We start from the raw sequence: 26,026 nt of genomic DNA on the forward strand, positions 1-26,026 counted from the left end.
GAAAGTAAAAGCATGTGACATAAAGCCATACAGGTGAGCATGTCTGCAAAGACAGCATAGGCATGTGCTACATGAGGTGGATATTTGACTCTGGTTTTCAGTCTCTTGAACACAATGGAAGCTTTCCATAATTTCTCTATCCTTTATCACTGTCTGACAATTTTGAAGAGAAAACCTGCAAGATATCTTTGGGCGTGTTGGTTATTTGAGCTGCTTCTGGGAAGATTGATAGAGAAATCTAGTTTTATTAATGGCTGGAAGTTGCACAAGACAAACTTAAGAAATCAGTATATTCAGTCTTTAATTTTATTTTCTTTCTTTTTTCTATAAATTTATTTATATTTTCTATAAATTTTATTATATTAAATTTATGTAAATTTTATTTAAATTATAAATTAAATTTATTTATATAAATTTTCTATAAGTTTATTTATTTGCTTTTGCTGGATGTTGCTCTGTGTGGGGTTTCTCTAGTTGCAACAAGCAGGGGCTACTCTCTCGTTGCTGTGCACAGGCTTCTCATTGCAGTGGCTTCTCTTGTTGTGGAGCATGGGCTATAGTGTGTGCAGGCTTCCATAGTTGCTGCTCTTGGGCACTAGACCACATTCTCAATAGTTGTGGCACACAGGCCTAGCTGCTCTGCAGCATGTGGGATCTTCCTGGATCAGGGATCAAACCTGTGTCTCCTGCATTGGCAGGCAGATTCTTTACCACTCAGCCACCAGGGAAGCCCTGTTTTCTTTTTCAATTAAGATGTCTATAAAATCATCAATATTATCTTTCTATTGAATGTGCAGGTAAGTGGCTCACATGTGGTCACTTGAAATTCACAGTTAGAACCTCCACATAACTGAATCTTCAGTAAAGTTGGTTTTTATTCAGATGGGGACATTAAGCTTTCTTTCCTGTCAAGAACTTTGTGCATTTCGACTTTGAGTTTCATATTAGACATACAAAATGGAATTCAGGTATAAAATACTAGGGAATGCAGAAAAGATAAATAGGTTAAGTATGTATAAATGATGAGTATAAAAGCATCTGAAAGATTGGCCTTCTATAAAAGGGAGCCTGGCAATAAGTCAGTGGAATAGAACATCATGACAGTCTAATAGGTTCCTGCTGCCAGATAAATGTCATGGAAAGGCAGAGATATTTATCTCGTCCTAACATTTATTTTAAAATCTGAGGTCTATTATCTCTCCTAATGGCTTTATTTCATTTACAAAATGGTTAAATATAAATAAAATGAGATCATTTATTTAATACAAGCTGACGTGGGTTTCTGATGCAAACTTCATATCCAGACCAAAGAAAGATATGTAAAAGAGACTAGCTAAGGGATTAACATCTATATGTCTGTTCTGTTCTTTCTAATTAACCAAAACAGCATGAAAGCCTTTGTTTTCCTATGGGTAAAAACAGAAATAAATAAAAGAGGAGGACTTGCTTTACTGGGAACTATAATTTTATGCATTTTTATCATTTCTTAATTTATTTTTTATTGAACTATGGTTGAATTACAAAGTTGCATTAATTACTGTTGTACAGCAAAGTGATGCAGTTATATATATATATATATATATATATACACATATATATATATACATATATACATACACACACACACACACGCACACACATACATTCCTTTTCATATTCATTTCCCTTATGGTTTATCACAGGATATTGAATATAGTTCCCTTTGCTATATAGTAAGACTTTGTTATTTATCCGTTCTGTATATACCAGTTTGCACCTGCTAATCCCAAACTCCCAATCCAACCCTCTCCTACCCCCTTCCTCTTTGCAGCCAGCAGCCTATTATCTATGTCCCTGATTCTGTTTCATAGATAGTTTTATTTGTGTCATATTTTAGATTCCACATATATGTGATTTATGGTGTTTGTCTTTCTCTTTCTGACTTACTTCACTTTGTATGATAATCTCTAGTTATATCCATGTTGCTGCAAATGGCATTATTCCTTGTTTGTGGCTGAGTAGTATTCCATTGTATATATGGATGGACATTTAGATTGTTTCCATGTCTTGGCTGTTGTGAAGAGTGCTGCTGTGAACATAGGGGTGCATATATCTTTTTGAATTACAGTTTTGTCTGGATATATGCCCAAGAGAAGGATTGCTGGATCATATGGTAATTCCATTTTTAGTTTCCTGAGAAACATGCATACTGTTTTCCACAGTAACCACACCAACTTACATTGCCATCAACAGTGTGGGAGTGTTCCCTTTTCTCCACACCCTCTCCAGCATTTGTTATTTGTAGATTGCTTAATGATGGCCCTTCTGATTGGTGTGAGGTGAAATCTCACTGTAGTTTTGATTGGCATTTCTCAAATAATTAACAATGTTGAGCATCTTTTCATGGACCTATTGGCCATCTGTATTTATTTCTGGAGAAATATCTATTTAGGTCTTCTGCCCATTTTTTGATTGAGTTTGTCGAGTTGTAAGAGCTGTTTTTATATTTTGGAAATTAAGCCCTTGTTGGTTACATCATTTGTAAATATTTTCTCCCATTCTGTAGATTGTCTTTTCATTTTGTTAATGGTTATCTTTGCTGTGCAAAAGCTTGCAAGTTTTATTAGGTCCCATTTGTTTATTTTCATTTTTATTTCTTTTGCCTGGGGATCAGTTCACTTCAGTTGCTCAGTTGTGTCCAACTCTTTGCGGCCCCATGGATTGCAGCATGCCAGGCTTCCCTGTCCATCACCAACTCCCAGAGCTCGTTCAAACTCATGTCCATCAAGTCAATGATGCCATGCAACCATCTCATCCTCTGCCATCCCCTTTTCCTCCTGCCTTCAATCTTTCCCAGCATCAAGGTCTTTTCCAGTGAGTCAGTTATTTGCATCAGGTGGCCAAAGTATTGGAGTTTCAGCTTCAGCATCAGTCCTTCCAATGAATATTCAGGACTGATTTCCTTTAGGATTGACTGGTTGGATCTCCTTGCTGTCCAAGGGACTCTCAAGAGTCTTCTCCAACACCACAGTTTGAAAGCACTGATTCTCTGGTGCTCAGCTTTCTTTATGGTCCAACTCTCACATCCATACACGACTACTGGAAAAACCACAGCTTTAACTAGATGGACCTTTGTTGGCAAAGTAATGTCTCTACTTTTTAATAACGCTGTCTAGGTTGGTCATAGCTTTTCTTCCAAGGAACAAGCATCTTTTAATTGCATGGCTGCAGTCACCATCTGCAGTGATTTTGGAGCTCAAGAAAATAAAGTCTGTCACTGTTTCCATTGTTTCTCTATCTATTTGCCATGAAGTGATGGGACAGAATGCTATGATCTTTGTTTTTTTGAATGTTGAGTTTTTAAGCCAGCTTTTTCCCTCTCCTCTTTCCCTTTCATCAAGAGGCTATTTAGTTCTTCTTTGCTTTCTGCCATAAGCGGGGTGTCATCTGAATATCTGAGGTTATTGGTATTTCTCCCGGCAATCTTGATTCTAGCTTGTGCTTCATCCAGCACGACATTTCCCTTGAGGGAAAAGGAGTGGAGTGTGCGTCCAACATTCTGAGTTTTGAGAGGGCTATGCAAGGGACTAGTTTCTGTCTCACCTGTCTCAGCATAAATAGGAACTGGCATTCTCTAATGTTTGGGGGCCCACTGAGAATGAAAAAGAGCTTTCTAGCATGCTGCTGCTTCAGAGGGCCTGCAGTACAGTAGACAGACAACAGAGGGAGCAAGAGATTACAAACCACTGCGGAAAAAAAACCCAGCAAGTCTAATTAGCAATTTACATGCACAAGTTCAGAGAAGACACATCCACAGAAAAGGTTTGAGAGGCCCCCGAATCTTCAACTGGGTTGATTGGTAAAAGTATTTTCCCTGTATGAAGTTGGTCCATAAAGACTGGAAGAGTTGACTGCTTTTGCAACTGTGCAGATACCAACACAAAGTTACAAGGAACACAAAGAAACAAGGAAAGATGGCCCAGTCAAAGCGATAAACTAAATCTCAAGAAACTGACATTAAAGAAACAGTAGTATGTGAATTACCTGGCAAAGACTTCAAAATAACTATCATAAAGATGCTCAAGGATTTCAGGAAAAGTATTCATGAACATACAGGTGGTTGACAGGCACATGAAAAGATGCCCAAGATCACTAATTAGAGACATGCAAATCAAAACCGCAATCATGTATCACCTCATACCTACCAGAATGGCTGCCATCAAAAAATCTACAAATAACAAATATTAGTTTGCCTTCACATGGTAAAGCCAATATACTGACACCAGGTTATGGTAAAGAAAAGCACAGCATTTACTGTAGGGCACCAAGCAAGGAGTAAGGGCAAGTAATGCTTAAAAGACTTGAACTCCCCGAAGTATTTCAGGGAAAGGTTTTAAAAGACAACGAGAGAGGGAAGGTTGCAGAGTGTGTGACCAGTTTGTGGACAGTCTTTTGATTGGTTGGTGATGAGGTAATAAGGAGTCAACATCATAAGCCTTCTGGTTCCAACTGGTCTGAAGTCTCTATGCTTATGCTCCTTCTTCTGCCTCTTGGGGATTTCAGTAACTTCAAAACAGCTCAAAGGATTTGGCTCAGAATATTACCTGAGCTCTTGAGGAGGAGCTAAAGGTCCTTGACTTTGTTTAATGGCTAAAATATTATTTTCTCTTGTTTTCCTGTGTTACTGTATTTACTTCTCTGATTAAATTTGTTGGCATTTGGGGAAGACTTAGGGGGCTAAAGTTCTTCTACAAATAAGAGGGAGGCAGAGAACATGGTCGGGGGGTGTTCTTTCCCAGGAAGGTCCCATGGAGTCCTCAGTTACAAAATTAAACCCAAAAATAACAAAAGGAAGGAAATTTTAAAGATTAAAGCAAAAATAAATGGAATGGAGAACAGGAACAAAAAAGCACAAAAGTAAGATTTGGTTTTTTGAAGAGAACAACAAAATTAACAAAACTTTAGCTAGACTAAGAAACAGAGGACTCGAAATCAGAAATTAAAGAGGAGACATTACTACCAATGCCACAGAAATATAATGGTTTATGAGACTAACAGCAAGTATACACTAAGAAATTGGATAACCTGGAAGCAATGGATAAATTCCTAGAAACATAACTTACCAAAAGCTGAATTATGAGGAAATAAAAAATCTGAAAAAAATTCTTAGTACAACTAGTAAGAATATTAAATCAGTAATCAAAAACTTCCCAATAAAGAAAAACCCAGGATGAGATGGCTTCATGAATGAATTCTGCCAAACAATTTAAAGAATAAATAATGCCAATCCTTCTCAGCTCTTCCAAAAAAATTGAACTAGGGGGAAGACTTACAAACTCTCTTTATGAGACCAGTATTACCCTGATAACAAAGCTAGAAGAAAATACTTCAAGAAAAGTACAGATCAATATCCCTGATAAACATAGATTAAAAAAAATTCTCAACAAAGTACTAGCAAACTGAATTCAACAGCACATTAAAAGGATCTGCCTCTACTCCCTGTGTTGGATTCCTTGTTAATTCCTTCCTCTTTCCTTATACTGACAAAATAGCCAGCATCAGACAGTGGAGACAGCCTTAAGTGCTAAAAGCTAACACCCTAATGGGCTTCCCTGGTGGCTCTGATGGTTAAGAATCTGCCTGCAATGCAGAAGACCTGAGTTCAGTCCCTGGGTCGGGAAGATCCACTCCAGTATTCTTGCCTGGGAATCCCATGGACAGAGGAGCCTGGTGGGCTACAGTCCATGAGGTTGCAAAGAATCAGACACGACTGAGCAACTAACACTTTTACTTTTCTTTAATAGTAGTGCTTCTCTCAAAGTTTTGCCTCTCTTTGGCCTGATTTGGGTCACATGCCTATTCTAGAACAAATCTGATTGTCCAGACTTTGGTCGTATGTATGACCAAGTTATTTATACACATTCATATTTATTTATATATAAAATAAGGTGTTGCTGCCAAAGCAAAGGATGAGGGATGCAGGGCAAACAAAACATCCCAAACTGTCCTTAGTCTCTCACCCCCACACTTATAACACAACTGTCAAAGAGTTTATTCCTGATTTTCTTCTGTGAAAAATTTGAAATCTCTGCTTACCAAATATCTATACAGACATATCCAGGGGCATCTAATTCAGACAATTTCTAAGACAATGGGGTAATATTCAGATTCCTAACACTTCTGCATCACCACCATCACCACCAAATTCTTCCTTGTGATTAGAATTAAATAAAAAACAACTGTTCCCCTTTTACCCTAACTCTCCATTGACAGATGAAATGTTTACTGAGGCTAAACAAGAATTTATCAGATATTCTATCTTTAGTAGAGTGCGATTTCTGAAAGTACCTGGTGGCTGAAACTCTCCCTTCTCATTGAACCAGTTATGCTATAATAAGCTAATTGGAAAGCATTAAAGGTAAAAGCAATTTCAAGGCTGTCAGTCTCGCCCAAGTTTTATCTGTCCTTTTCCACCAGCAAGGGAAGCATCAATACACATTTTAGTCCTGGTTTTGCCACACACTAGCGTATGACCTTAGGCAAGTCTTCTCAACCTCTTTATATCTCAAATTTTGCTGTCTATTTCAGAGGCTGATTTAGACTACAGTGTGGTAAAATATCATAAAATAATTTACAGATAAGAGACTCGAAGGGACTTCCCTGGTGATCCAGTGGTTAAGACTCTGTGCTCCCAATGTAGGGGACCCAGGATCTGGTCAGGGAACTAGATCCCACATGCCATAAATAAGAGTTTGCATGCCAAAACTAAAAGATCCTGCATTCTGCAACTTAAAGATCCCACATGAGACAACTAAGATCTGTGCAGTCAAATAAATAAACACAGTTTTGTGGTTTTTTATTTTTTTAAAGGGAGAAACGCTAAGATGCTGGCTATACTTATTAGAATACATTTGGTTGCAAGTGACAGAAACCCACATCAGGCAAGTTGGGACAATAAATTCAAGTAATATATTGGCTCACAAAGCAGGGAGATAGTTAGACCTCAGGGACAACTGAAATTAAGGGCTTGAGTATTTCTAGGACAATCTCGTTGTGTCTCTGTCCTTTTTCCAAACTTAGGGTAATATGGCACCCTCACAGTTGCCAGTATTCACCATCCAAGGGAAACTGAGACTTAACTCTTAATTCACTGTAATAAGCTTCTACTATGTTATCAACACTATTTGAAGTGCTAGGGATACATCAGAGAACAAAAAAGTTTCTGCTCCTCATGGAACTTCCAGTCCAGGAGCCCCAAATTTAAAATTCTAAGGAAGAGCTCTGATTGGCTCTGTTTGAGTGATAAGCTCACTCCTGGGCCAATCATTGACGGTCAAGTGGAGCTTGATAAAAGGGTGGGCCTTCTTTCTAAAAGTTGGGGTTCAAAAGGTGGAACCTGGGAATGTGCTTTTAAATAAGCCTTACCAGCGGATTATGCTTTAGGTGGTTCTTCTTTTAAAATTTCTTTTTTATTGAAGTTTTACAATGTGCTAATTTCTGCTGCACAGTACAGTGACCCAGTTATATACATATATACATTATTTTTAGTATTTTTTCCAGTATGTTTTGTCCCAGGATATTGAAAATAGTTCCTTGTGCTCTACATTAGGACCTTGTTGTTTATCCACTTTATATGTAATAGTTTGCATTTACTAGCCTGAAATTCCCAGCCCATCCTTCCCCAACCCCCCTCCCCCTTGGTAGCCACAAGTCTTTTCTTCACGTCTGTGAGCCTGTTTTGTAGACAGGTTCATTTGTGCCATATTTTAGATTCCGCATATAAGTGATATTGCACATTTGTCTTTCTGTATGACTTACTTCGCTTAGTATGATAATCTCTATGTCCATCCATACCACTGAAAATGGCATTATTCCATTCTTTTTCATGACTGAGTAGAATTCCATTATATGTATGTACCACATCTTCTTTATCTGTTGACCTGTCGATGGACATTTAGGTTGTTTCTATGTCTTAGCTATTGTGAAGAGTGCTGCTGTGAGCATTGAGGTGCATGTACCTTTTTGAATTATAGTTTTGCCCAGATTTATGCCCAAGAGTGGGATTGCTGGATCATATGATAATTCTATTTTTAGATTTCTCGGGGACCTTCATACTATTTTCCACAGTGCCTACATCAACTTACATCCCCATCAGAGTGTAGGAGGGTTCCCTTTACTCCACATCCTCTTCAGCATTTGTTATTTATAGACTTCTTAACGGTGACCATTCTAACTGGTGGGAGGTGGTATCTTATTGTAGTTTTGATTTGCATTTCTTGAATAATTTGCTGTGTTAGCATCTTTTCGTGTGCGTACTGGCCATCTGTATTTCTTTTTTGGAGAAATGTCTGCTTAGGTCTTTTGTCTGCACAGAGGCACCATCATTTTTGGCCTTGGCTTAGAATTTCACATCTCTAGCCACATGCCCCAATGCTAGGAAATATTCTCTGGCAACACTTTCTGGTACTTTGGCAATAAGGGCCAACCATGACAATGAATGAAGAACTATAGAATTAAAATAACAACAGCTACATTGCAATAATTGTGGACTTTTGTAAAAAGCTGGCATGAGGCAGCAACTCAATCATGGGGAAGCCCATGGAAAAATGACTTTTCTTTATTACATATGACAAGTCATGAAAAATACTTCAGTCTATGGAATTTCTGCAGCAGCTTGTATTTTCAGGCTATATGTTTAGCCAAGCTTTATTTGCATGGAAATTGGTTGAAGGTGGACATCAATTTTCTCTCTAATAAGATGACTTCTGAAATTTAATGTACAAGTGCTCAATCGAAAGACCATTCCAAAGCATTTTAGGTAACTGAGTTAAAGGAAACAGACTTAGGAAGGGCCACTTCACTTGTTCTGGGGACTGTCACGTCTGGGAGATGACAGGAAGGGCAGCCAGGTTGCCAAGCTCATTTGCCTGCTGGGAGGATTTTACATATGTGTATCCCAAATGGGCTTAGCTGAAGGCTGTTAGGGAAAAGGCATTGGGTAAGACTGGATTGAAAGGCAAAATAGATTTGGCAAAAACTTTCATCTCCTCTTTCATTTCTAATTATTGAGTTTTGAAAAATTCGTGTAACTATTCTTATTGGAAAATTAACAGCTTCAAAAGAATACTAGGGCATTCAGTATTACTAAAAATTTTAATTTTTAGAGTAATTTTTATTATCTGTCTCATCAAATTATTAGTTTTGGAGAATAGAAAATGTTGTTATAAATGTTAATAATCTCAAACTCAAATTATTAGGATACTAAAACTTGTCCTTTTCCCCTTAAAAATAGGATCTAGTTAAGTTAATATTCCAATTCTCTTGAATTCATGAAAATAAGACTTTGGAAGACACAATTCATGGTAGGATTATATCTTATTCAGACAGTATTTAGGTATATATATGGTGAACTACAAAATAAAATGAATTAAAAAATTTAGAGCAAACAAATTAGTATTTCCCATTTAATTTCAATTCCTTCTGAATATTGAAGAAATTTAAAATGAATTATATTATAATTTTATCCCTAGATAGAAAAGTTAGACTGATTTTGTAATTATCTTTTTAAAAAATGTAAATAAGGAAATACAAGCCTGTTGAATTCAATGATGTTTGTATCAGTATTCTCAGAAAATAAGGGAAATAAATAGTAAGGAAATCTGATAACTAACAAAAAAAAAAAGAAAAAGAAAAATTCGTGTAAGACCATAAGCAATTTTAGTAGGCATTAATGATGTGTGCATGCTTACTCAGTCGGTCAGTTGTGTCCAGATCTTTGCAACAGTGTTGGCTGTAGTCTAGCACGTTCCTCTGTCTATGGAATTCTCCAGGCAACAATACTGGAGTGGGTTGCCATTCCCTTCTCCAGGGAATCTTCCCGACTCAGGAATTGAACTCAAGTCTCCTGTGACTCCTGCATTGGCAGGTAGGTTCTTTACCACTGAGCCACCTGACTGAAAAGACATTATGTAGTGGTGTAATTATTATTATATTTTCACCATTTCTTACTTAAAAACCCTTTTGATGAATTTATTTTAAGGAAAACTTCACTTGATTATTTACATACTTATTTATTTTTGGCCGTGCTGGGTCCTTGTTGCTGTGCATGGGCTTTCTCTAGTTGTGGCGAGTGGGGGCTACTCTTAGTTGTGGTGCGTGGGCTTCTCATTGTGGTGGCTTCTCTTGTTGTGGAGCACGGGCTCTAGGTGTGTGGCTCAGTAGTTGCAGCTCCTAGACTCTAGAGCACAGGCTCAGTAGTTGTGGCACATGGGCTTAGTTGCTCCAGGGCATGTGGAGTCTTCCTGGACCAGGGATCAAACCCATGTCCCCCTCCATTGTCAGGTAGATTCTTATCCACTGGGCCACCAGGGAAGGTCCCTCACTTGGCTATTTTCAAGTCATAAGACTTTTAAAAATACGTTCTGCCTGCCTAGAAACATGGTCTTTTAATAACATATGGTTTAAGTTCTTTGACTCTTTTTAATTAACGTGCATGTCTATAAAATGTATGTGTATCCTATCAGGTTTGAAAAAATACAACATTATTGAGCACATATTCTGTATGGGTGGTCTTTAGGGTGTTGTGGATGGTAAGGAGGGAAGAGATAAGGGGACATAGAGGGAGTAAAGCATTTCACAGTCTCAAGAACCCAGAGAGAATTTGTTGTTGTTCAGTTGCTAAGTCGTGTCAGATTCTGCGAACCCTTGGACTGCAGCACACCAGGCTCCTGTGTCCTCTATATCTCTCGGAGTTTGCTCGAACTCATGTCCATTGAGTCAGTATGCTATCTAACCATCTTATCCTCTGCCGCCCCCTTCTCCTTTTGACTTCAATCTTTCCCAGCCTTAGGGTGTTTTCCAGTGAGTTGGGTCTTTGTATCAGGTGGCCAAAGTATTAGGACTTAAGCAACAGTCCTTCCAATGAATATTCAGGGTTGATTTCCTTTAGGACAGAGAGAAGTACAGATATATAAATAATGTAAATGACTAATTGATAAAGGCAAAATAAAATATATGCTAAAGAGTGCTGGCTAAAGCTCTGTGTGTGTGTTTATATAGAAATACAGTGTTAAAAACTGCCTTAGGTCATGAATCTCAGATGCAGACCCTGAGAGGAGGCTTTCATGCAACTGATTTATTAAGGACACATTCCCATGATAGAGTGGTGGGTGAAGTAGGGGAGCTGGGGGAAGGCTCTAATAATGGGAGTGGAAGGAGCAGCAAGAGAGAAAGCCAAGTTCCATTTTAGGCCACATTTCATGGAGTGTAGCTTTAATGTATTTTCATGAGGGAACTCTGGAGTGTAAGTTATACTTTAGTCATCCCCACGTGATGTGTTTCATACTTCCATATCCACAGTGAATACCAAGCAGTACCAGTAGCCTCAGGGAAGTCTTCTTCCAGAAGAAGAGCTGCAGGTACTGGCCTGGCTGTTGAAAGCTCACCAAAGTTGAGGCAGGGACACACACAAACCCATAAAAAGGGATCATTATGCCTTCTATAGCAAGTGTGGCCTCTTTTGCCTGATAGCAAACTATACATCATCTCCGATCATAAGACTTATGATGATACTATTTCTATTTAATCCTGCTAAGGGGTGATACATTCATATTGTTGCACCCTTCTCAGTTCAGTCGCTCAGTCGTGTCTGACTCTTTGAGACCCCATGGACTGCAGCACACCAGGCTTCCCTGTCCATCACTAACTCCCAGAGCTTAGTCAAACTCATGTCCATCGAGTCGGTGATGCCATCCAACCATCTCTTCTTTACCCTTCTGTAGGCAGTTAAAATGTATAACGCCTTGGAGTAGATATGTAAAATGACTTCCTGTTGAATCAATGAGGGAATGAATTAATTAATGGACAAGGAGCAGATAAAAATCCAATTTTCATAATGTAAAATTTTCCTTGGAAACCCTGTACATGAAACAAGAGACTATAGTTCAAGACTTAAGGAATGCAATATTAATTTTTCCCCCTTAAACAGTAAATACCTCATGAAAAATACATCTCATAACCCTATAATTTTCAAAACTGGATACTTTCTAGTGGTTTTCTTTCCTGCCTGAATAGAACCTCACCAGGCACTTGGCAAAACTCCCTGAGGAGAATGGTTCTTTCTGTTAATTATTGATTGATTATATGCACATTTTTGGAGGGCCTGGGAGCCTTAGGAGTTCAAGGACATCTGCTCCCTCCCCTGAAGGAGCACACAGAGTAGCAGAGCTACAGCCTCGCTGCAGATGAATTATAATCACAGGCCACACACAGGAGGGTCTCTTTATTTAAGGTGTTAGGGAGATGCTGCACAGAAAATGTGTGTTGGTGTTTGTATGTTAAGTTTGCATATGCCGGGTGAGGAGGGAGGGGACGGGGATTCTAGTCAGGGTTATTGCCCACAGGAAGGCAAGAATAACGGTGTTGTTCTGTTTAGTTGCTCAGTTGTGTCTGACTCTTTGTGACCCCGTGGACTGTAGCCCGCTAGGCTCCTCTGTCCATGGAATTCTCCAGGCAAGAAGACTGGAGTGGGTTGGCATTTCCTTCTCCAGGGGGTCTTCCTGACCTAGGGATCAAACCCCCATCTCCTGCATAGGCAGGTGGATTCTTTACCACTGAGCCACCCAGGAAGCTCCAGGAATAATAGTAATGTCTAGCTAACATTTATTGAGGGCTGCTTCTGTGCGCAGCACTGTTGTTGTTGTTGTTCAGTCACTAAGTCATGTCCGACTCTTTGCGACCCCATGGACTGAAGCATACTAGGCTTCCCTGTCCTTCATTATCTCCTGGAGTTTGCTCAAATTCATGTCCATTGAGTACCAAGTCCAATTTACCTTGATTCATGGATATAACTTTCCAGATTCCTATGAAACATTGTTCTTCACAGCATCAGACTGTACTTTCACCACCAGACACACCCACAACTGAGTGTCATTTCCACTTTTGCGTAGGCACTTTATTCTTTCTAGAGCTGTTAGTAATCACCCTCTGCTCTTCCCCAGTAGCATAGTGGACACCTTCCAACCTGGGGGGCTCCTCTTCCAGTGTCATATCTTTTTGCCTTTTTGTACTGTTCATGGGGTTCTTGCGGCAAGAATACTGGAGTGGTTTGCCATTTTCTCCTCCAGTGGACCACATTTTGTCAGAATTCTTCACTGCAGCCCCTCCTGTGAATCAACATACTGAAAGACTCTGGGGTCCAGCAGGAGTGTAACTGAGGAGGTAGAATCTGATTGTGAAAACTCTTGTGTGATGAGGTTCATAAATGTTGTCAGAGTAATTAAATCATTAACTGATTTCTGGGTGTCACCAAACAAATCCATGCACTGGGATGTGTGTGAAGCCCAACAAATGGAAACATTGGAGTTTGGAGCAGAGGAAGGTTTATTGCAGGGCCATTCAAAAAGACCGGTGACTTGTGCTCAAAAACCTTGAACTCCCTGATAGTTTGTAGAAGATTTTATAGGCAAATTTTGGAGTGAGGGCTTTCTTCTGGTTGGTGGTAAGGTGGTGCTCCAGGAATCTTGTGCTCAGCCTGAAGTTATTATACCATCCTCCACCTGGTGGGGGTCTTAGTTTGGGCAGAAGAACTCAAAGATATTGTTATGTATCTTCTTTGAGCAGGAACCAAGACCCTGCTTTAATCGTTTCACTATTGTCTCTTGATTGTTCTTCCTTTGTCTCTGTATTTCCTTACTTCCCTGATTATCGACTTTTTGAATTTGCCCTTTGGAACTCGGGGAAGATCTAGGAGGCTGATGACTTTTCCCTACAAACTAGTAACAGGGACAAGATAATCATTTGTATTTGGCGAGGGCTCCACAGGGTCCTGCTTTGGTTTCACTGGCTTACTAAAGAACTTGAGCAAGGAACAGAATATCCTTTACTCTGGGAGGTCATTACAATCATGCATGTATCCATGGATACAAAAGACTATCCACGTGCAGGACCTTAACATCAGAAAATATTAAACATAAATGCTAGGGATTACCTGTCTCAAACATAGCCTAACTGAAACAGGAGGGAAGGGATCAGGGCACAACTTTTGAAAGGATTACATAGACCAAGGGCACAACATAAACTGATTAGAACAAAATGGGTCCAAGATAGCAGACTAGTCAACTTGACTAGACCTTTATCCTCAGTATATGCTCATTGAAACATCAGCAAGCTAAATGACACACCCAGAGGCACCATGACAGCTCCAAGGTTGATCATCAAAGACCAAAAAGTGGGCTGTGGTCCAACCCCTGGAAATCCCCACCCCTTCCCCAAAATAGTTGAAATAAACCTCCCACTCATTCAGTTCAGTTCAGTTGCTCAGTCATGTCCAAATCTTTGCAACCCCATGGACTGCAACACGCCAGGCCTCCCTGTCCATCACCAACTCCCGAAGCTTGCTCAAACTCATGTCCATTGAGTCGGTGATGCCATCCAACCATCTCATCCTCTGTCCTTCCCTTCTCCTCCTGCCCTCAGTCTTTCCCAGCATCAGGGTCTTTTCAAATGAGTCAGTTCTTCACATCAGGTGGCCAAAGTATTGGAGTTTCAGCTTCAGCATCAGTCCTCTCAGTGAATATTCAGGAATGATTTCCTTTAGGATGGACTGGTTGGATCTCCTTGCTGTCCAGGGGACTCTCAAGAGTCTTCTCCAACACCGCAGTTCCCACTCATTAGCCTGTGAAATTACCCAGCCCATAAAAGCTAACCACACCACATTTTGAGGCTGCACTCACCCTCTGTGAAGGCCTGCACTCCATGCGGTGTTTCTCTCTGAATAAATCCACTTCTCACCCATCACTTTGTTTCTCGCTGAATCCTTTCTGAGATGAGACATCAAAAACCTGAGCTTCATTATGTTCTGAAACTGAAGGAGGAAACAGAACAGGCTCTATCTTGAAAGCAGGACTCCATCTTGGGCCAGACTGTGGACTTTGAGCTATATGCCCAGTATCTATGGAAACGACTTACCAACTGGAAAACCAGGCCCCCGGAAGGAAGAGCCCTAGGGCTCGTACCTAGACTCTCCATCACCTAAAAGAATACCCTAATTATCTGTGTAACCAAATAGAATCATACATTGTATTATGCTTATTTGGGTATGGCTACAGGCCTATTGATAATTGTCCACTGTTAACTACCTAGGCTTAAGACATATGAATCATGGGTTAACTTTGATTGTATCTTTCTTTTCCTTTGTTCAGACTAGTTTCAGGGAATTTGGGGAGGTGGGTTTGGGCGTGTACACTTAAGGTATATAAGGTTTTCACAAAAACTGGTTGGGGTCCTTGACTAAGAGGAGATTCTGCCTTGGGCCCGCTGGTGTAATAAACTGCACTCCACTATCTGCACTGTCCTTCTGAGTGAGTTTGTTTCCCAGAACACATGGCTACAAAAAAACCAGGTCTGTGATCTCAGTTGGAAGACTGTGAATTTGGGCTGGGTTCAAGTCACAGCCACATGGGTTAAGTCTCAAACTGAGTTTTGGCTGAGTTTGAGTTCTGACACATGGGTTCAAGTCCCAATCTGATGTATATAGTTTCAAAACTACTGGCTAGAACATGGGTCACACTCATAACCTTAATCTTATCTCAGTCACTTGTTTGAGGACTCTAGAACATCCCTTTCAACATTTAACATACTATGAATAGTCTAAGGATCATATCTAAATACAGATTCTGATTTAGTAGGTTTGGGGTGGAGCCAAAGATTCTGTACTTCTAATAAATTCTTAAGCAATGCCAATGCTTCTGGTCCTTGTACCACACTTCGAGTAACAAGACTAGTTCACTGCTTCTCAGCAATGGCTGTACACTGCAATCACTTGGGAAACTCTTGAAACTGCTAGTACCTGGATTCCACCCACATAAATTCTGATTTAATGTGTCAGGGATGTGGCCTGAGCTTTAGAAGCTTCTAGAATTCCCAAGGTGATTCCAATAAACAGCACAAACTGAGAGCCATCCCAGTTAGATATAAATGCACATGCAAATGACCAAGGGTTATTTGTGACATGTAGGCAAAGTACCATTTAGAGGAAGAAAAAAAATGTTGAAGAGATTATTTTGGAAAGTGGAAGAACTATTGCTTCTGGTTGGAATAGAACACTTAATGTTTTGTTCTAATGAACAAAAATTGCCAAGACATGCAACTGAAGTTTCATACTGCAGTAGTCAACCGTTTAGGCTTTCTATTCAACTCAGCAATTAGGATTGAAAGTGTGTCCTTTAAACACTTACCTACATTATAATACTGAATTCTCAGTAAAAAAAAATTTTTTTCTATTTATAAAAGCAATATGTGCTCATGGTAGGAATTTTGAAAAATAAAACCCAACACCTAAGAAGATATAACATTTTCATATATTCCTTTCATAATTTTATGCATTTACACAGGTGTCTTGATTTTTTTAACTGTGAAAGTGCTGTATTTTCTATTAAAAGTACCATAAAATATATATTTTTTAAAAAATAGTGGCCCCTTAAAAAAATCTTTATTATAGTATAGTTGGTTTACAATGTTGTATTAGTTTCAAGTGCACAGCAAAGTGAACCAGTTATACATATACACATATCCACTCTTTCTTAGATTCTTTTCCCATATAGGTCATTACAGAGTATTGAATAGAGTTCCCTGTGCTATACAGTAGGTCCTTATAAGATATCTATAATGGCTACATTCATAGATTGTTGTTTATCTAGTATTTGCTTTTTATAAATCAGTATGGAACATAATATCCTTATCCTTCTTTGACAGAGTGGTTCATCATAGTATATGTCACAGCAGAACTTAAATGTTGTTGTTTTGTTCCTCAGTCATATCTGACTGTTTGTGACCCCATGGACTGTAGCCCACCAGACTCCTCTGTCCTTGGGATGTCCCAGGCAAGAATACTGGAGTGGGTTGCCATTTCCTTCTCCAGGGGATCTTCCCGACCCAGGGATGGAACCCGAGTCTCCTGTATTGGCAGGCAGATTCTTTACCACTGACCTACCTGCAAAGCCCTGAACTTAAATAATTAAATGAAATAATTAAATAACTTTTACTAGACTGGCACAGTCTCTCTCATTTTTATTTTTTCTTACTCTCTCATTTCTAAAAACAAAGACCTATAGTGAAGTCTCATATTAAAATTCAGTTCAGTTCAGTTGCTCAGTTGTGTCGGACTCTTTGCGACCCCACGAACCACAGCACACCAGGCCTCCCTGTTCATCACCAACTCCCAGATTCCACCCAAACCCATGTCCATCGAGTCGATGATGCTATCCAACCATCTCATCCTCTGTCGTCCCCTTCTCCTCCTGCCCTCAATCTTTCCTAGCATCAGGGTCTTTTCAAATGAGTCAGCTCTTCGCATCAAGTGGGCAAAGTATTGGAGTTTCAGCTTCCACATCAGTCCTTCCAATGAACACCCAGGACTGATCTCCTTTAGGATGGACTGGTTGGATCTCCTTGCAGTCCAAGAGACTCTCAAGAGTCTTCTCCAACACCACAGTTCTTTGAAGCATCAATTCTTTGGCGCTCAGCTTTTTTCGCCGTCAAACTCTCACATCATACATGTCTAGCCTTGACTAGACGGACCTTTGTTGGCAAAGTAATGTCTCTGCTTTTTAATATGCTGTCTAGGTTGGTCATAACTTTCCTTCCAAGGAGTAAGCGTCTTTTAATTTCATGGCTGCAATCACCATCTGCAGTGATCTTGGAGCCCAGAAAAATAAAGTCAGCAACTGTTTCCCCATCTATTTGCCATGAAGTGATGGGATCAGATGCCATGATCTTAGTTTTCTGAATGTTGAGCTTTAAGCCAACTTTTTCACTCTCCTCTTTCACTTTCATCAAGAGGCTCTTTAGTTCTTCTTCACTTTCTGCCATAAGGGTGGTGTCATCTGCATATCTGAGGTTATTGATATTTCTCCTGGTAATCTTGATTCCATCTTGTGCTTCCTCCAGTCTAGCATTTCTCATGATGTACTCTGCATATAAGTTAAATAAGCAGGGTGACAATATACAGCCTTGACGTACTCCTTTTCCTATTTGGAACCAGTCTGTTGTTCCATGTCCACTTCTAACTGTTGCTTCCTGACCTGCATACAGGTTTTCAAGAGGCAGGTCAGGTGGTCTGGTATGCCCATCTCTTTCAGAATTTTCCACAGTTTATTGTGATCCACACAGTAAAGTCAAAAAAAGTCAAAAAAAAATATGTAACTATATGACAACACAACGAAATTATGTTACAGGGATATTTCTGTTAATGAGTTGGATTCTACCTTCCCTTTGAACAAATGGGGCTTAGCTTAAAAGCATACAGCAATTTCTTATCTTGTTTGGTTATTCATACCTCTAGTTGCTAATTTGGATTTTGGGACTTCTGCCAAAGAGCTATATAGAAATTACTTAAGACCTGACATACTTAATATAGCTCAAGCCAACCAATGGAAACAGCCTTTGGCAGAGAAGGTGCAATTAGCTTTGTTCTGAGTTGTCTGAAGGAGGAATAGTCATCTTTCTTATTATAGCAATGATTGAACAGTAACTCATTATTCAGTTTCGTAGAGTGCTAGTGATGGCTTTTTACAATTTACTCAGGGGCTTCCCAGATGGTACTAGTGGTAAAGAACCCACCTGCCAATGGAGGAGACATAAAAGACTCGGGTTCAATCTCTAGATCAGGAAGGTTCCCTGGAGGAGGGCACGGCAACCCATTCTAGTATTCTTGCCTAAAGAATCCCGTGGACAGAGGAGTCTGACAGGCTACATTCCATAGGGTTGCAAAGAATCAGACACTACTGAAGTGACTTAGCACTCACATATGCAACTAGCACTTAGTGACTTTATTACTTAATTAAAATTTCCTGAATACTTCATATACATAAAGTAATCAGTGGTGAGACTTTGAAAATGGTATATAATCATTCTCTTATTATTTTTTAATTGGATGATATTAAAACTGTATCCTTATTGGACACTATGTATCCTCCCACTCTGGAGGTTACCACAATCCTAAATTAGCTATTTATTTTTATCCATATCTTTATACTTTATGCCCTAATATATATATAATTTATATATGTATATATTGTTCAGTCTCTAAGTCACTTCTGACTCTTTGCAATCCCATGGACTGCAGCACGCCAGGCTTCCCTGTCCTTCACTGTCTCCCAGAGTTTGCTCAAACTCATTTCCATCGAGTCAGTGATGCCATCCAACCATCTCATCCTCTCTCATCCCCTTCTCCTCCTACCCTCAATTTTTCCCAGTATCAGGGTCTTTTCCAATGAGTCAGTTCTTCGCATCAGCTGGCCAAAGCATTGGAACTTCAGCTCCAGCACAGTCCTTCCAATGAATATTCAAGACTGATTTCCTTTAGGAGTGGTTTGGTCTCCTTGCAGTCCAAGGGACTCTCAAGAGTCTTCTCTAGCACCACTGTTTGAAATTCATTGGTGCAAAGCCTTCTTTATGGTCCAACTCTAATATCCATACGTGAGTACTGGAAAAATCGTAGCTTTGACTATATAGATCTTTGTCAGTAAAGTGATGTCTCTGCTTTTTAATGCATGTATATATATATATATATATATATGTGTGTGTGTGTGTGTGTGTGTTTGTGTATATATATATAATATGTATATATATTAATAATATGTATATATACATGTTGGTAAGCTATACACAAACAGTATATTGTGCATACCTTTTTACCTTACTTTTTTGATCAGCATAGGGTTTTGAGGTCTGTCTATATTGATGCATGTAGTTCTAGTTCATTAATTTTCTTTGTTGTATGGTATTTCATTATATGACTATAGTATGCCATATTATACTTACCCATTTTACATTGATGGAATATTAGAGCTGTTTTACTCTTTTTCCTACCAAAATAATGCTGTAGACATCTAATCATTTTTATGTATGAGAGTTTCTTTAGGGAGTATACCTAGGATCTGAATTACTGGGTCATAAAATATACATGTCATATATTTTACTAGGTAATGCCAAATTAAAAAAAAAATGAGGTAAATTATCCTTACAAGCAGTAACTGAGAGGTTGCAATGATTTACATTCTCATCAACCCATGATATTATCAAAACTTTTTAATTTTTGTCAATATAATTAATATGAAATAGTATCTCATGATTGCTTTAATATTCATCTCCCACATTGCATCATCGCCCTGTTCATTGATCAGTGAGTCTTTCTGGTCTGTGAATTGATTGTTCATATCTTTTGCCCACTTTTTATTGGGTTGTCTTTCTTATATTTATTTATAATAGCTTTTATTATATTCTAATTAACTAATTCTGTCAGTTATATGTGTTCTAAAATTCTCACAGTCTGTGTCTTGTCATTGTTTTGTGGTATCTTTTGATGAATAGACATTTTTTATTTTAATATAAACTTTTCCAACTGGAAAAGGTCAGTTTTCATCCCAATCCCAAAGAAAGGCAATGACAAAGAATGCTTAAACTGCCGCACAATTGCACTCATCTCACACGCTAGTAAAGTAGTGCTTAAAATTCTCCAAGCCAGGCTTCAGCAATACGTGAACCGTGAAATTCCAGATGTTCAAGCTGGTTTTAGAAAAGGCAGAGGAACCAGAGATGAAATTGCCAACATTGGATGGATCATCGAAAAAGCAAGAGAGTACCAGAAAACCATCTATTTCTGCTTTATTGACTATGCCAAAGCCTTTGACTGTGTGGATCACAATAAACTGTGGAAAATTCTGAAAGAGATGGGAATACCAGACCACCTGACCTGCCTCTTGAGAAACCTGTATGCAGGTCAGGCAGCAACAGTTAGAAGTGGACATGGAACAACAGACTGGTTCCAAATAGGAAAAGGAGTACGTCAAGGCTGTATATTGTCACCCTGCTTATTTAACTTATATGCAGAGTACATCATGAGAAATGCTAGACTGGAGGAAGCACAAGATGGAATCAAGATTGCCAGGAGAAATATCAATAACCTCAGATATTCACAAGTACCAACTCAAGGTTTATCTTTACAGTGCATCCCCTAACCCACTCTTTGTTCTGCTTCCCAGATTATTTTGAAACTAATCTCAAATATCATATAATTACATCTGTAAATATTTCACTATGTATCTCTGAAACAGTGGTTCTCAGTTTGTGGTCCCCATATCAGCAGATTCAGCATCATCTGGGAACTCGTCTTAAATGCAAAGTCTTCGGTTCAGTTTAGTCACTCAGTTTTGTCCAACTCTTTGCGACTCTATGGACTGCAGCACGCCAGCCCTCCCTGTCATTCACCAACTCCTGGAGTTTACTCAAACTCATTTCCATTGAGTCTGTGATGCCATCCAACCATCTCATCCTCTCTCGTCCCCTTCTCCCCCTGCCTCCAATTTTTCCCAGCATCAGGGTCTTTTCCAGTGAGTCAGTTCTTCGCATCAGGTAGCCAAAGTATTGGAGTTTCAGCTTCAGCATCAGTCCTTCCAATGAATATTCAGGACTGATTTCCTTTAGGATAGACTGGTTGGGTCTCCTTACAGTCGAAGGGACTCTCAAGAGTCTTCTCCAACAGCACAGATCCACCGAATCAAAAGCTCTGGGGGTGGGGTCTCAGCAATGTTTTTTTTTTTTTTTTATCTTAATTGGAGGCTGATTACTTTACAATATTGTGGTGGTTTTTGCCATACATTGACATGAATCAGCCATGGGTGTACATGTGTCCCCCTGTCCCAAACCCCCCTCCTACCTCCCTCTCCATCCCATTCCCCTGGGTCGTCCCAGTGCACTGGCTTTGAATGCCCTGTTTTATGCATGGAACTTGGACTGGTCATCTGTTTCACGTATGGTAATATACATGTTTCAATGCTGTTCTCTCAAATCATCCCACACTCACCTTCTCCCAAAGAGTCCAAAAGTTTGTTCTTTGTGTCTCTTTTTCTGTCTTGCACATAGGATTGTCGTTACCATCTTTCTAAATTCCACATATATGTGTTAATATACTGTATTGGTGTTTTTCTTTCTGACTTACTTCACTCTGTATAATAGGCTCCAGTTTCATCCACCTCATTAGAACTGACTCAGATGCATTCTTTTTAATTGCAATCTGTTTTTTAAATTAAACTCCAGTTTTTGATGAATCTTGCTAATGTACTTTCAAGTTTGAGAACCCCTCTACTAAAACATTAAGAACACTTAGGGAAAATAATCTTAATATCAATGAAATGATTAAATAACAATTCCTTTAAATCATCAGTCAGTGTTCAAATTTCTCTAAAGGTTTGTTTTGCTCAATTGGAATTTTTGGCAATACATCATATGTGGGTTGTGTAGTGCCATCATCAGGCTCATAATGTTTTCTTACTTTTTTGTGTAACTAGCAGACACTGATGATCATGTTCCAGATTCATTATTTTACTAGGGTCACAAAATGGTAACATTTTAACTCTATCATTTTGTCTTCATTTATTGCTTGGAGAAGGCAATGGCAACCCACTCCAGTACTCTTGCCTGGAAAATCCCATGGATGGAGGAGCCTGGTAGGCTGCAGTCCATGGGGTCGCTAGGAGTCGGACACGACTGAGTGACTTCCCTTTCACTTTTCACTTTCATGCACTGGAGAAGGAAATGGCAACCCACTCCAGTGTTCTTGCCTGGAGAATCCCAGGGACAGGGGAGCCTGGTGGGCTGTCATCTATGGGGTCGCACAGAGTCGGACACGACTGAAGTGACTTAGCAGCAGCAGCAGCATTGATGGAGTACTTCTAAAACAGAAGACAGCTTTCAAAACAATGATTTGTTTTCCTTACATAATTTTAAACATATTTGATGTGCTTTCATTATTTTTAGTCTTATTGATACCTTCTTTCTTATAATTGAGTTTGTATTTATAGTGAAGCTCTGCACAGAGTATAAAAATTCAAGCCACTTCCACATTTCCCCTTCCAATGGCAATAATTGTCAGTGATTTTTACCTAATTAGTTTGGTATCTTTAAATAATTTGCTTATCACTTCTTTGTTTTCAGTTTTCAGCCTTATCTATTGACTTCTCATTACTAACAATGTAGCTCCCTTTCATCCTTCCAGCCCCCATCATGAACTTGCACTTGTCATCCACCATCTTTATATAGTTATAGCATAATTATGGTGAGTTCAGTTGACTATGTAAATTCTAGTCACAACTGAGCTCCATACAATCCTGTGGTTATTTTTTCTATTTTTGGACAACTATTTATTTTACCCGGAGTGAATGATCGCCAATGTTTGTTTGCTTAAATTTCTACATTCATATTTCCAGTTCAACCCCCGACTCTCTCTCTATTGTCTAAATCTCTTCTTAACAATTTTGATCCATCAGGTGTTCTCTCCATTTCAATATCTTAAATAATAAAGCTAAAGTCTTCTGACCACCTCCAACCTGGACTGCTGGGTCTCTCTACTCCTGGTACACAGGTACCATTCTGTGAACCTCCCACCTGCTTCAGCCTGTGAATTTCTGTGGCTTCTTTACTTGCATCCACTGTTGCCTGGTTCCTTACCTCCCTTTTCATTGATTTATTTGTTCCTTTTGATGAAGCTCATCCTCTAGGAGTTTCCTGGGAAAGGACTTAAAAGAAGCAAACTTGAGGGGACTTAACTTGTACAAAAATATTTTCATTGCACTCTGAAACTTCATTGGTAATTAAATAAAAGTCTAGCTTGAGAGTCATTTTCCTTCAGAATCTTGAAGGCATTTCCCCATTACCTTGGTACTGTGCTGTTGTTTAGAGGATTGGAGTCATTCTAATATGTGGCCTTTTGAATAGAAACAGTTATTCTGCTCTCTGGAAGCATATAGGATCATCTCTTTTTTTTTTCCCCCTCGAGTTCTGAAAATTAGTTATGATATGTCTTGTTGTAGGTCTATTTTTATGAATTTTGCTGGGCACTTAATAGGTCCTTTAAAAACTCTTGTCCTTCAGTTGTGGGGCATTTTATTGCTACTTCTTTAAGAATTTCCTCCTCTCCATTTTCTTCTGCTTTTCTTCTTGTTAATTGGCTGTTGGACTATCTGGATTGGGCTTTGAGTTTTCTTATCTTTTCCATACAGTCTGTCTTTTGTCTCTGCTTTATGGAAGATTTCTTCAACTTACTATGCCACATATTTTATTTCTCTATCATAGTTTTCATCTCTATAATACCTGGGTTTTGTTTTGGGGGGACGTAGTTCTCTGAATATTCCTTTTACTAGTGCCCTTTTCTCATTTCATGGATGCAGTATTCTCTTTTCTCTTTAAGGACATTAATGGAATGCTCTGAAGTTTTCTTCTTGCAAATGCAGTTCCTCCCCTACATACTCCTTTTTCTGTTGTCATGTATGTTTTGTTCTGTTTGACTTCAGTCTTTTCAGGTTAGAGGTGTTCCTGAGACAGTCTCTCTCTTCAGTTCATACTTGAGAATGAAGTATTTAAAAGCTGACTGGAAGTAGGTTGGTCTTGTTGAATGTGGGTGACATGGTAAAGTGGCGACATGACTGACATATTCCCGTGGGGAATGTTTGATGTCTACATCCACAAAGAAGGATCCTGCCTGGAAGGCACGAGTCTGGATGTCATTGCAATAGGATCGAAGTGGAAGAGGGCTAAGAGAAGTAGCATGTCAAACTTAGTATATACTTGTTGACTGCATCCCCTATTTTTCATACAATACTCCTAACTTCAACTGTAACTGGTGTTCTCCAGGCCAGAAGTCTCCTGTCGTATTCTCTCCAAAGACCAACACCCCAGTTGCTGCCAGAGTAATAGATAGTGCAGTCAAATGCTGCACATAGAGACGTAGGGTATCTGGAATCTAGTCTTCATGAAAATAATTTGACCCGATTGTCCTACTTTCAGGCCCACCCTCATCCCCAGCTTCCACAATTAGTTGTTATTACCAATTTATAAGCTTTTCAAGGTGCTCTGGGTAGATCAGATTGGTTCTCAGCTTCCCCTGCTGCCAGTTTAGGATTCAGATTCCCTAGGTTTTCTAAATCATTTACTGCTTTCCAGTTTCTAGATTTTGTTTGGAAACTTGTCAAATTGATGCCGAAAGCTCAGCTTCTCTGCACAATGGTGCCGAATCGAATCTTGGAGACAGAGTTTTGGGTGAAGTAAAAAAGAGTAGCTTTATCGCTTTGCCAGGTAAAGGGAGCCACCACAGGCCCTTAAAACCATGTGTCCTACTTGGAGAAGATACTAAGAAATTTTATAGTAATGGTTCAAAGAGGGTGTGATCAGCTCATGGACATTCTTCTGATGGGTTAGTGCTGAGGTAAGTAGGAGTCAGTATCGTCAACCTTCAGGTCCAAGTGGTCTGGGGTCTACATGCTTGTGAGCAGCATACCATTATTAATCATTAACTTCTCCCACCCAGAGGCGGGGGGTTCAGTATCTGCAGAATAGTTCAAAGATACTGTTGCATATATCCATGGATGGGGAAACAGGACATTACCCCAAGGCTGTTCCTGACTGTTTCTCCCTGGTCTCCTATCTTATCCCTTCCCTAATTAACTGCTTGAATCTACCCATTGGAACTCAGGGAAGGTCATGGAGGCTGAATGAAGGTGGTTTCCTAAAATCAAGGAAATGGAGGACACAAAGACCTTGTGCCCAGGAGCCCCACAGGGCCCTGCAGTATCATTATCTTATATTATATTAATACTTATCCTTTCAGGTTTCTCCCTTTAGAAAATTTCCTTTCTATTGTTTCGGTGAAGCTTTGGGAAGAAACAAAGGAAAGTCCTAGATTTCCGGCTTCAAAATTCCTTCCAAAGTAAGACCTCTGTTCTCTTAAGGAGATAGTCGTTGATCTTCAAGACATAAAATGATATCCCCATTTTACAGTTAGAATATTTTGAAGACAGAGAAGTCAAGTCATTTTTCCAAGATGACAGCATTTGCAGGGAGGCAGTGGCTCGGTGCATTCATGTTGAAGGAAAAAACAGTGCTGTGACACTAGGCAGTTGTCACTTTCCTGACATGTTACTCTGTCCTGCCTGCTCAGTGCTTTGCAGTTGACCTCTAGCAATGTCACCACCACCAATAAAAGCCAGCGTTAGTT

General features: G+C 39.3%; 1 long non-coding RNA gene across 1 annotated transcript in view; it reads left to right on the forward strand.

The window, feature by feature from the left end:
- The window catches only part of LOC145536744 (uncharacterized), a 142,606-nt gene that overhangs the window by 14,544 nt on the left and 102,036 nt on the right, over window positions 1-26,026 (forward strand). The window lies entirely within an intron of this gene.

This window comes from Giraffa tippelskirchi, chromosome X, assembly GCF_054371585.1.
Source record: "Giraffa tippelskirchi isolate mGirTip1 chromosome X, T2T-mGirTip1v1.2.pri, whole genome shotgun sequence".
Lineage (NCBI taxonomy): Eukaryota > Metazoa > Chordata > Mammalia > Artiodactyla > Giraffidae > Giraffa > Giraffa tippelskirchi.